The sequence below is a fragment of the Nothobranchius furzeri genome, chromosome 4 (genome assembly GCF_043380555.1).
Source record: "Nothobranchius furzeri strain GRZ-AD chromosome 4, NfurGRZ-RIMD1, whole genome shotgun sequence".
Classification (NCBI taxonomy): Eukaryota; Metazoa; Chordata; class Actinopteri; order Cyprinodontiformes; family Nothobranchiidae; genus Nothobranchius; species Nothobranchius furzeri.
This window is the reverse complement of record NC_091744.1, coordinates 53,898,331-53,911,647: the sequence shown is the minus strand read 5'-3', so window position 1 is coordinate 53,911,647 and position 13,317 is coordinate 53,898,331. Positions and strand designations below refer to the sequence as shown.

The following is a 13,317-nucleotide window of genomic DNA, read 5'->3' as shown; positions in this document are numbered from 1 at the left end:
GATTGCAGGGATTACGTAACCCCTTCGTATTAACTCAGAGACAAAATAAAGAGTCAAGTTTTAAAAGTTTAAAGATTCATTACTAAACAAATTAAAACTAGGCTAACTTTAAACACTAAATGTATGGTGTAACTAGGTGAAGTAGGACTGAAGATGGTGTATGTGTGAAATGTACAGAACCAGCAAATCCAGAGAAACGATTAGTTCTGATGGGAGTGAAGATGATGTTTCACGCTAAGCTTTTGGTTTGGAGATTATAACACACATCGAGACGCCATTCTGTCGATCTACAAACCCAGCGGAAGTCCCCGTCTAGATCAGGAGGTGTAGAGGTCCAGCTTGGACCTTTCTGGAGCCGAAGCCTGTAGCACAGCCGCGGCTGCTGACCAGTCCTGTCTTGAGATACTCCCAGGTCACCACAGTTTTATTGGCATCTAGCAAAACCCAAAAAGGGGTCGACGGTTCAGCTTTTATTCTGAAAGGAACCATTGCAGCAGGTGGAACAGCAACAGATTTTCCAGCTTGTCGTTAGTTCTTTCGGCTGAAGAGGAAAGTTACGGATTGGCCACTCTGACAACTTCTCTAGAACGCTTTGAACTTGTGTTAAAGATGACGTGGGTGTAGTTTTATAATTTGGATGTTTTGATTTACGGTCCAATCAAAAAGGGACAGATTTACCAAGCACCAACAAAACCACGTCTCTGTCAGATCTGGAAGATTCTGATTGGGTCAGAAAAAGGAAATGTGTCATGTGACTTAACCTTACGTGTAATCAGTCTCTAGTGGAAACATTTAAAGTTATATTACTTATTAAAACGTACTAATCATAAACATTGTCATTTCACAGATTGGTTCACATTTTATTATTGGCAAACACTGTTTGATTAGCTTTATTAAAAATAGAGTTCTTCTGATTTATTAAAAGAAAGAGTCCTTTGTCTTCATTCTTCTCTTGAGCTGGAAAGGAAACCGTTTAGAAGCAGATGGATGAGACCTTGAGCAATATCTCATGCAGATTAGTTCTGTGTCAGAGACTTCTGGTTTTGCTTTGAGTGCAGCAAAACAGAGCAGGGCCTTTTAGGTCAGAAATGGACAATTCATCACGCTACATACAGTGATCCCTCGTTTATCGCGGTAGATGCTTTCCAGACCTGGCCGCGATAGGTGAAAATCCGCGAAGTAGGGACACCATATTTACAGTACAGTGTCAGAACCCAAGTTCCCAGACCAGCGTCTTCCAGCTAGCTGGCCTCCACTGTGGACCACAACTCCCAGCATGCCCCTCGCGGGTTCGTGCGATTCCCTCCACGTCGCATCTACGTCACAAACCGCGGCTATAAACAGAAGTCGCCTTTCCAGCTCACCACTCAGTCATCGTTTCTTCAGATTCATGATCAGAGTTTCCAACCTACCGATCCATCCCATGAACTATCAGCTCATAGTAAGTTATCTTACTTACTTCTGGAAAGCCCGGCATTTCCGTGTCACTTCGTTGACGCTCGAACGCTCGGGGGTTTCCTAGATTAAATCGTGAGCCGGCGTTTCACCGACGCTATCACTTCCGCGTCTGTGAAACCACGCTCCCTACAAGCTCAACTCCCGAATCCAGCCGACCAGTCTGACATACAGTACTATATTGAATTATCGTATGATCACATTCTCTTTTTGTGGGTAAAACTCAAGAAAAAAAATTGTTTTACTTGGTTTTTTAATAGTTTTATTACAAAAAGTGCATTTTATGATGAAATTGATGGGAAAAAACAGGAATTTCTTGATATTTCGCATAGAAAAATGCTGCGAATCGGCGAATTTCCCTTGAATAAGGCTCCAAAAAAAAATCCGCGAAGTCGTGAATCAGCGATAAACGAACCGCGAAGTAGCGAGGGATCACTGTAAATAAATCTTTCAATGTAATAATATATTCATTTCACAGATCAATGAAAGCATTTCATTTATATTATAATTATTATAATTGGCAATAAACAAACGTTCATTTAATGATTATTTAACTTTATTAGTTGTGGAAGTTCATCTTTTGTCCTGTGAAGCAAGCAGATAGATAAGGCCACCGCTTGCTAGAGAAGACCTTGAGAAGGGAACATGATGTAAACAAAAACATTATCATGTGCAGAGCTGCAGAGAGGCTCTGACTCCAGCTGATGGAATGGCAGGATCCAGCAGATTAAAGGCAAGACATGTAGACTCCTGTCTCCATATACGAGATACTGTTGAGGTAAACTGTACATGAAAAACGGACCATTTGTGGACATTACACATATTTGTTGAACTGACAATATGTTTAAGTCTAAAGTGTGTGTGTGTGTGTGTGTGTAGTAATGAATGATGGGTTAACATGAATGTTCATTCCCATAATGATTTATTCCTGATCTTAATTTACACCAGATTAGTATTTTTGTTGATTTTAATGTTTGATTATCAATATATTCACACTTTAATATTATTGTTAATGGTTAATATAGTCACGTCACATAAATGTTTGACATTTTATTCCACATTAGGTGAAATAACCTCTCTAACTGTTGGAGAAAGGAGTGGTGTCTGAGGTCTTTGATAAACGCCCACTTCAACTTCTCAAATTCTGATTGGTCCAAACCGATAAACAATAGTTAATAAAGCTCGTTCACTTCCTGAACAAGCCAGTTCTAGCGAGTTGTTGACCGACTGGTTAAGATTTATAGAGTCACAGAAGGTTTTGAATTGATCTGAAACTGCATTTAGCCAGTCCCAGTTGAATCGATGACTCGATACAATCTGCTGCGTTCTTTATAAGGAAACCTTTTACTGAGTAACATAATGAACTGAACTGTATTGGAACGTTTTGTTCTGTGAAGTCCCTTGAGACAACCCTTGTCATTTGGGGCTATATAAATAAAATAAAATAAAATAAATTGAAATGGAAATCTTAATCGACAACCAAGAGATCAGGAACATAACAGCAGGCTTCTCACAGCCACAGAGACACGCTGGTTTGAACGTTGTTGCTCCGTACCAAACCGAGGTGTGGAAGATAAAATCAGCTCCCTCTACCTCTAACTACATGTACAAAGTAGCTGCTTCTCTAATTATTGATTCCCTATATTGTTATCATTACATTGTGTTTATTTCTTAATTCTAATTTTGCTTATCATTTACTTTTTTCTTGTACCAAGTACCGCAGCAATTTCCTATTGTTGTGATTCACGCACATATGGCAATAAAACCCTTCTGATTCTGATTCTTCCATGAACATCTGGTTCTCCTCCATTCACTTCTTTTTGGAGTCACTTTGTTCAGGATGTTGTCTGGAAAAGCTCTTTGCCTCACAAACGTTTCCTCTCTAACAAGCTGAAGTCTTCCTTTTGTGACAGGGTGAGTGTGACCGTATTCAGATTGATCATGTGCCCTGGCTGCTTAGGTTAGTTTCATCATTCAGTTCAGGAGGTGTTAAGACTCTTTAAGGAAATGAAATGTGTCTGATAAGCTGCAGCATCATGATCCAGTCAGAGCGCTGAGGTCAGCATCTCAGCTGCTTCTGGACCCCACCACCAGATGAAAAACAACATCTGATGGAGCCTTAATTGCCACTTACACATTAGCGTCGGTACGGTCCGGGGAGGATAGCGTCAGTTCGGTCTCGATGGGCGGTGTAGTGCTTACATATACTGTAAGTCTGAAGGACTTCTCAGGGATGTGGAAATCCCCGAGCCGCTGGGCGAAAGACCGCGGTGTCCACCATAATAAGATAAACAAAGGCAGGCATGTGTGGCTTTTGGAGACTCTGAACCACATTATTTTGTTAAATTGCTGTGTGTGTCCTCATAAGGCACATTCGGACTGTAGGAACCTTTTGTAGTTCCTAGGACCTTTCCAGCCCCCTTTTGCACGCGTTGGACAGTAGGAACTAGGAACCTTTTACCATAGTTCCTAGAACCATTTTAGCTCCTACTCTGAGGCTGGAACTTTCTGTGGTTCCTACGGAACTAACGTGACGTCGGCGCTTAGTGAGCAACGCCCTTTGCTTGATTTCTGCATCTTTTCTGTTCCGAATCATGTTTGTTTATTTAGAAACAGACGGGACTACATCCCGGACACTCCTGCTGCCGCTAGCACACCTCGCCAAAACTGAACAGGTAAATAAAACAGTCTTAAGGCATTAGAAAGTGTTTTGTTTCTTCTCTTGATATGACGGAAGGAAATTGTCCATTTTGGGATTAAATCACAGAGCGAAAGCCGCCGAGAGCGAGCATGCGGATGGCCGTTTGTTCTCTATGAGCGCTGCGCTCCTCCTCCCCGCGTAATTATACCAGCTTTTAAAAAGCCCCAATTGTGTCCAGCTGCGCGAGAGCATTTACCTGGTGTCCTGACAGGTGGGGCAGCGTGTCTGAGCTGTACACTGGGTGCATGGAGGATTATTTTTACGGGTAATGGATCCTTTGTTTTTATACAATTGTTTGGAAACAAATGCTGTGTGTGTGTGTGTGAATGCGCTGTAGGATCAGTGGTGTGGATGTGCCGATTACCCGTTGTCTGTGAGCCCTTCCCATGAAACATAACAGGTGAGCGTGTGCTGATTAATTGAAAAGGAAGGAAATCAGCAGCTTAATAAATATTTCCTTCCTTTTAACAGAAAGCGCTGGCACTGCTGTTTTTGTTCAGTTGATTACCATAATTTCCAGACTATAAAGCGCACCTCAATACAAGCCGCACCGGGCTAAAAGCCGCAGATATCTACTGAATTGAAAACGTAGTTTAACTGAATGTAACTGAACTGATCAGTATCAAACAAAACAGAAAAGTTATTGATTAGTTTATTAATCGTCCTCCTGCGCACTGAAACCACTTAAGTCACCTTCTTCAGTGTCGGAGTTGAACAGCCTCAGAAGAGCTTCGTCACATACCTTTTCTGTGGTGATGTCAGTGTCGCTGTCCGTGTTGCTGTCATCATCCCGGGGTGAAGCTGGGAAAACAAGCAGTGCCGTTTTACTGTGACTTTCTAGCATCCATCCTTTCTGGTTGACTAAAGCCGTATGGTTCAAAGCGTGGGGAAAAGTAGCGGCTTATAGTCCGTAAAATACGGTATTTTGTTATACTTATTTTTCCTTTTATGAAACTCCCAATGTTTTCATTGTGAGTCACTTTTAGAAAGGGGGCCTGTGACGACTAGAAGGTTGGCTGTGGAGGGCTGCATACGTGAGAGGGCTCAGCCGTATTACCAGTTAGTTTGGATAATAGTGCGTGTTTTTATTCTTTCTTGTTTGCATGATGATTGCAGTGTGTATAAAGTAAATACATCTACACAGCCCTGGTTGTTTTGCCTCCTTCCTCCAGCAGAAGGTGTCATTAGTACCCTCTGGGGTTTTTAACTGTCTTGTTCCTTTTTTTATATAGAAGAACTTGTTTTATGCATTGTGTGTAAATAAAATCAAGTTTGGAGGAAGACATTGTCTCAGCCCATTGTTTGATCAAGCGTGATCACTCTCCGTACCTAAAATAGTAACAGTCGTGGGGCTCTAGGTTCACTTGTAACCAAATTAATATGTAGTCAATTTGCTTTCTTTTGGTGAATTTCTACGTTGTTCTTGATGGTCGTACGTGTGAACCACGTGCACGAACACATTCAGTGCAAACACACACATGCAGTTAAATGTCTTAAATTATGTGCATTAATCTTATAGTACAAGCAGTAGAGTTATCATCTGTAATATGTTTTAATGGTGGGCTGGTTTGATTAATATGTGTGATAGGCTGGCCGATCAACTGGTTGAGACGCCAACCAGTCCTGCTACATCTACATACAAACAGTCCAAAGAACTGGGTGTGTGTAGCCTCTGTGTGGCCCTCCACATACGGCCCCTTGAACACCCAGATGGTCTGTTACACATACGTCTCTGGTTCTGATCAAGTGGCCAAGCAGTCAACAATATTTACATACAAACAGTCCCAAGTCAATATATATGTCTGTGGTCCCAAGAACTGATTGTGTGTGTGTAGCCCCTTTGTGCCCGCAACCACCCCCGCCAACCCCCCCCCGCCCCCCCCCACGACATGATGAACAAAACTCTGGACATCTCCCGTGATTAAGATTCATCATATATTTCCCCCAGTTTCAGCCGAGTGTCTCATTTAGTAACAAAACATGATTGTGAACTCTCTCAAGTCAAGTTTATTACATAGCCCATTTCATACACAAAACGGTAGCCCAATGTGCTTCACATAGTTAAAACAATCACAAGTGAAAAGAAATAGTTAAAATGTCACATCATGTTGTGTAAAATAAAATAAAAGAATATTGACATAGAACATAGTACACAAAAATAAAAGCATATTAAGTACAATTTTGGTAGCACTTTCTTTAACAGTCCTCTAATTACTTAGTACTTACATGGTAATTACTTAGTAAGTTAGTGTGTTGTTGTTTCTGAGTTCTTAAATTGTTATTACCATGTATCTCAGGTTCAATTCTAGTTTTTATTTTTATTAATCATTCCTAGTATATACTGCTTTACACAATAACTACACTTTATTACAACTATTCACTTTAATTACACATTATTCCTAGTATATACTGCTTTACACAATAACTACACTTTATTACAACTATTCACTTTAATTACACATTATTACAAAATAAAACAGCACAGAATAGGTATACATAAAAAATACATATAGAATAAATTTAACACAGTACAGATAAAGACCTAGTAGAGCACAGATGCAAGGATAGATTAATGGAAGTCATCATGAAAAAGTTTAGTATTTAATCTGGATTTAAAAATGGAAATGGTGGGAGAGGTCTTAATGTCTATTGGAAGACAGTTCCAGAAATGGACCGCATAGCAGCTAAAGGCAGCCTCTCCGTGCTTGGTGCGGGCTCTGGTTTGTACCAGTTGGGATTTATCTGCTGACCTAAGTGATTTTGAAGGGTGATACGTTTCAAACATCTCTGCTATATACAGAGGTCGTTGGCCATTTAATGATTTAAAAGTAAGGAAAAAGGTATTTGAAATCAATCCTGTAAGTTACTGAAAGCCAATGTAAATATTTTAAGATTGGTGTGATGTGATCATTTCTTTTGGTTCTGGTCTCTTGCTCTGTGTCTCTCTGCTCTGTGTAACGCACAGCCTTCAGACCTGCGAAGAAAAACAAACCTACAAGACGCAGAAAAAAGGATAAACCTCCAACCTTCATATTATCAGCAATAAACGCAGCAAAACTTAAATTTCATGACCAAAAAAACCCATAAAAATCATTCAATAAATCAGGAGGGCAGGAACAAGTCTTATTTCTGATTTTACATTTTTTACTTCAATTCAAACTATTTAGACTTTTGTGTTTTCATCTCATTTAGCTTGTATTTTATATAAAATATCATCAGCTTTACAGGTTAGCTGTTCCTGTGTGCTTAAAAAGTTATGTTACTAATCTTCTAAAAAAATTATCAAATCATTCACATGAAGTAGATTTGTTATTCGCTATCTGAAAGTATCTGATTAGTTAAAAAAAACTAAATTTTTTTTGTTCAATTTGGTTTTCAGAATGTCACTAGTTTACTTATACTTTAAAAATATATATATATATATACTGATGTACTGAAATACAGAGAAATCAACTTGTGAATACAATGCATGTTAATATAGTAAGTATAGCATGTTTAACATAAGCACATTCACACATGGAAAGTATCAATGTAAATAAATTATATGGCAGTAACTCTGCTGTACTTTCATTGTGTAAAAGGAGCTCAAGGGCCAAAAAAGGTTGGAGACCCCTGCAATAGATCGTTCAGCCCTAGTGGATGCTTAGATGATTGTTTAAAGTTTTCTTTCAGCGAAATCTTTGTCCACAGAGCTCACAAGCAAAATGCTCCTGTCCTTTATGGACTCTTTTGTGACCGTTTAAATTGATCTTTTGGGGAAATCTTTTCCACCGAACTCACAGGCGAAAAGCCAGTGTGGACTCTCATGTGTCTGTTTAAATGTGTCTGTTGGCTAAATCTTTTTACACAGAACTCACAGGCAAAAGGCTTCTGTCCTGTGTGGACTCGCATGTGATTATTTAAAGTTTTCTGATGGCTAAATCTTTGTCCACAGAGCTCACAGGCAAAAGGCTTCTCTCCTGTGTGGACTCTCATGTGTCTGTTTAAATGTGCCTTTTGGCTAAATCTTTTTACACAGAGCTCACAAGGAAAAGGCCTCTGTCCGGTGTGGACTCTCATGTGATTATTTAAAGTTTTCCGATGACTAAATCTCGTTCCACAGAGCTCACAAGCAAAAGGCTTCTCTCCTGTGTGGACTCTCATGTGACTGTTTAAATATGACTTTAAGCTAAATTTCTTTCCACAGAGCTTACAAGCAAAGGGCTTCTCTCCTGTGTGGACTTTCATGTGACTGTTTAAATGTGTCTTTTGGCTAAATCTCGTTCCACAGAGCCCACAAGGAAAGGGCTTCAGTCCTGCGTGGACTCTCATGTGACTGTTTAAAGATGTCTTTTGGCTAAATCTTTGTCCACAGAGATCACAAGCAAAAGGCTTCTCTCCTGTGTGGACTCTCATGTGACTGTTTAAAGTTGACTTTAAGCTAAATTTCTTTCCACATAGCTCACAAGCAAAATGCTTCTGTCCTATGTGGACTGTCATGTGACTATTTAAAATTGTCTTTCGGCTAAATCTTTGTCCACATAGCTCACAAGTAAAAGGCTTCTCTCCTGTGTGGACTCTCATGTGACTATTTAAAGTTGTCTGATGGCTAAATCTTTGTCCACAGAGCTCACAAGCAAAAGGCTTCTGTCCTGTGTGGACTCTCATGTGAATGTTTAAAGTTGTCTTTCGGCTAAATCTTTGTCCACAGAGCTCACAGGCAAAAGGCTTCTGTCCTGTGTGGACTCTCGTGTGACTGTTTAAATATGTCATTCGGCTAAATCTTAGTCCACAGAGCTCACAGGCAAAAGGCTTCTGTCCTGTGTGGACTGTCATGTGACTGTTTAAATGTGTCTTTCGGCTAAATCTTTGTCAACAGAGCTCACAAGCAAAAGGCTTCTCTCCTGTGTGGACCCTCATGTGATTATTTAAAGTTGTCTTTCGGCTAAATCTTTGTCCACAGAGCTCAGAGGCAAAATTTTTCTGCTTTGTGTGGACTCTTGTGTGTTTGTTTAAATGTGTTTGATGGCTAAAGGATTGAAATCTGGCAGCATCAGTCTCCTTATTCAAATGGAGATGCTCTCCCTCCATACTAGACCAGAGTTTCTCCTGTTCCTCCTTTTTGTGGAGAAAATCTAGGTGCTGGTGGTTGACATGAGCACTCTGTTCTTCTGAAGCTTCTTATTTAACCAGAACCACCTGTTGAAAATCTGTAAGAAACACAGAAACATATGTGAATTACAGACAGCTGTAACTGTGTTTTCACACATATAACAGTTGTATTATCTCTTTAAACTGACAGTAGAATGAAATATATTTACAATTGGAAACTGAACTTTGAGCCTCTATAAAATCATATGAGCCTTAACCCTCAAGTCAGAGGACAAAAATGTCCGCTTGTAAAAGTGGCTATAAAAAATGTATACATTAATGTTTGTTTTTTTACTTTTTTTTCATAGATCTGCTAAACAACTTCAGCCCTACTCAAACAAAAAAATTCAATCATTTTGAGGCTTTTAACCCCTGAAATGCCAGTTTGAATACTCAAAAGTCACTGATGTAATTTATGAAAAAAATAATAACAATTTAAAAAAAAACACTAAAACTGAGTTATTTTCTAAAAAATACTTTTTTGCCTGGGGTATTTAGCACAAATCAGTCTTGATTATGTAATGAAATATCAAAAATTTTGAAATTTTTGCACTTATAGTTGTTACATAGCAACAGATTTAAAATTTACTATACACGTGAGCCATTAGAGGACAAAAACGTCCACTTTTAAAGCAGCTTTAAAAATGGTCCAGATTAGAGCTGAAACAACTAATCGATTTAATCGATTATAATCGATTATTAAAATAGTTAACAACTTTTTTAGTCATCGATTAGTTGTTTAATAATCATATTTTACCGCATAAAGTCTATTTTTTACCACAATCTGACATCGGTTACAATCTGTTAAATTTGCCGCCAATGTGTGGCAGTAATGAGCCACTGATCTACCAGTGGAGCCGTAGAAGAAGAAATGAGCCAATAAGTGCCCTTGATTTTCATGACGTATCACGTTACTGATGCTCATGTTGCTGTGAGAGATGACGGATCAACAAGAAATACGGAAGAAAAATAGAAGCGACAAAACAAGAGAAACCCCGGACAAAAACCTCACGAGTATGGGAGCACTTCACTAGATGCCTTGAAAAGACCGGTGACCTGCAAAATATGCAAAAACCATCTAGCATGGCACGACGGAAGCACGACGTCCCTAAGTGAACATTTGAGACGAAAACATGTGGGGGCTGATGCAGCAGAGGAAAGTCTGGTAAGTAACAGAAAATAAACAAGCTAACGCAGATCAAATTTGGGACTTAGTGTTAGCTGAGTTCGTTATAGTGGATGTTAAACATGTTTTTTTGCCGCGTCAGTCTACGGTGTTCTACTTCTGATTGACTAAATGCAATCGTGAATCTCCTCCGTGTTGTGAATCATGCGCTTGCCAAATTTAGCACGTCTGTTTATAAGAATGTTCTCGTTAAGAGAAAAACGGCACAAACCCATAACTGTGTTCCTCATTCAAAAAAGGACAACTCCGCGGTGAAAAATATACAGACGAGCTGTGTCCAGGTGAATATAATGCGGCATAGTTGTACGCTTTCAATTTTTAAATACAGGAGAAATTCACAAAGTCCTTTTTTTTTTTTTACTATTAAAAGGCTGTTTTACTGTCTAACGCTGTAAAACGCCTCACAACACATTTTTGTCAAAATAAATGATCACTGTATATTGTTAATTAATTCAAATAATGTAATATTGGTTTAGTGTTGTAGTGTGTGTGCTGCTTTATTTTATATGTGTACTTATTTCAGTTTATTTGTGTTTCTTATGCAGAAAAAAACAAGCAACGATGGACAACTACATGGGGAACAAAACACTCACCCCCAGCAATGCATACCACTTACAAACTCTATTCTATATTCTACATTATTTTTTATGGAATTTACCTCTTATATTTTGATGCCAAAAAATTTTTCTGGACTGATATTTTGCACTGTTTAGCTCATTTTACACCGATGACTGTGTTCATGTGCAATAAAATAGATTGCAGTCAACTGCACAATTCTCTTATGTTTTTCTTTTTCTTAACTGAAATGTATTCATCACTTGTATAGGTTAAATAGCTAAACAATAACAAACCGATTAATCGATTAATCGAAAAAATAATCGACAGATTAATCGATTATGAAAATAATTGTGAGTTGCAGCCCTAGTACAGATGAATATTTTTTTCTGCTTTTTTGGTCTAAATCTTGGGATCAACTTCAGTTTTGATAGAAAAAATCAAATATTGAATATGTATCTATATTTTAACACTATATATGCCAGTTTAATTATGTGATGCTCATTTTTCATGAAAAAAGCAGACAAAAGAGGAGATAATTTTACATAAAAAATTTTTATTGAGTGACTGAAATAATTTTTTTTAAATCAGCCTTGGATATGTCAAGAGTCCGGCAAAATGTCACATTTTAGGCTTTTTTAGTTTTTGTGTAGCAGCAGATTTAAAATTTACCACCCTCTTGTGCTTGTTAAAAACAAAAACGTCCCATTGACTTCAATGCAAACCACAGTTTTTGATCCTGTATTATCTGCATCAAATATGCATGCTTTCTGTGATGTAATGGTTTCATTTTGGACAAAATTAGTCAAATTTATGATTTTTACTGTTCACCACCTAATTCTGTCATTTCTCCATACAGTATGTTGCCCAGGGGACAAAGTTTACACATTTCTATAGATCTTCTGCTGTTTTTATTGAAGTCAAAGCTCAGCATGTAAACAAAACAGAGTTTCACTCTCCTACTGAACATCAAAGGGTAGAAAACAAAAACAGTATGTTTATGCACCTGGCTGGAGCTCAGGTACATCCAAACTCTTTGTAGTTCAGTTTGTTTATGAACGTGCAGAAGTGTGAATGCATGCATGTGACAGTGACTCCTTGGAGCTCCTCGGTAAACTCCAAAATGACACGTTTTCCCTGGCCGACCTCAGCAGCCTCACCAGCAGCTTTCCCTGTGTAAACCTGACACTTGCAGGCATAGGAAGTGGCAACATCAGCAGTGACCCAGAGTTCCAATCCGTACATTGCTGGTTTACTTGGCATATATTGGCGAAACTTGCACCTGCCTCTGAAAGGGACAAGCTGATCATCACACATCTAACCCAGTGTTGAAAGGCATTTGGAGGCGATGGGTCCACATGTCCCAAATCGAGCGGATAGGGGCCAGCTTGTCCTGCCTGAGACGAGAAGACCTGTTCGGCTGCAGGTGGATTCCCCTTTGGACTGGTACACACCAGCCAAAATCAGGAGTCCAATGTATGCTCTCACTGCGATGTCATCAATATCCCACCAGTTCTTCACCACACGTCTTCCATTTAGATTTGTCATGTTGACGATGATTTCAGTCATTTCTGGAGTAAAGAATAAATCAAAGGAGGATACCACGTCGTAAATATGTGTGATGGCATAACGTGTTGGACTAGGATTCAAACATCTTGCAGCAGGAACATAGTGGGAAGTAGGGCTGCAGCTATCGAATATTTTTGTAATCGAGTACTCTATTGAATATTTTATTGACTAATCGAGTACTCTAATAAATTACCCTTTTGTGTTTGTAAACCATTATATCAAATAGTATGTTATAAAATATGAAAGACCCCTTAAAATGAGCAAGCAATTGCCAGTTATTCTTCAAGATTTATTCAAAATTAGTTTTCAAAACTTCAGCACTTCAACTCTACTTCACAGTAAACAAATGCGAGCGGCTGCGGCCCAAACAGCACCAGAACCGCTCAAGGCGCATGCGCAAACATGTCTCGCCAGCTGTTTCCCTAATAGCACACGTCCGTTTTAATTTCTACTTTTTTTCTCATACTAACAAGGATTGTCGAGAAGGCATGTTTGCCGTGATTATGTCAAATTATACTGATCACAGAACATTTATTTACTTTCTTTTGTTTTCCTCCGCCACTCATAAATACCTGTGTCCTCCTGCAGCAATCCTGAGGGACGACGGACATCAATAACAACAAATAAAAAGTCCGACGTGTTGTAAAAACTGCTATTTTTAGCACATTTTAAAACCGACGTGTTGCTACCAGATGCACGGTGTGAGCTGAAACCAAGTGCT

General features: G+C 39.0%; 1 protein-coding gene across 1 annotated transcript in view; it reads right to left on the bottom strand.

The window, feature by feature from the left end:
* Nucleotides 1–9,352: 9,352 nt before the first annotated feature.
* LOC107372945 (uncharacterized) overlaps nt 9,353–13,317 on the bottom strand; it is a 61,144-nt gene continuing 57,179 nt past the window's right edge. The window contains exon 3 of the transcript XR_011520325.1: nt 9,353–12,598. The gene's annotated coding sequence lies outside the window, so the exon portion shown is untranslated. The remainder of the gene's footprint in view (nt 12,599–13,317) is intronic.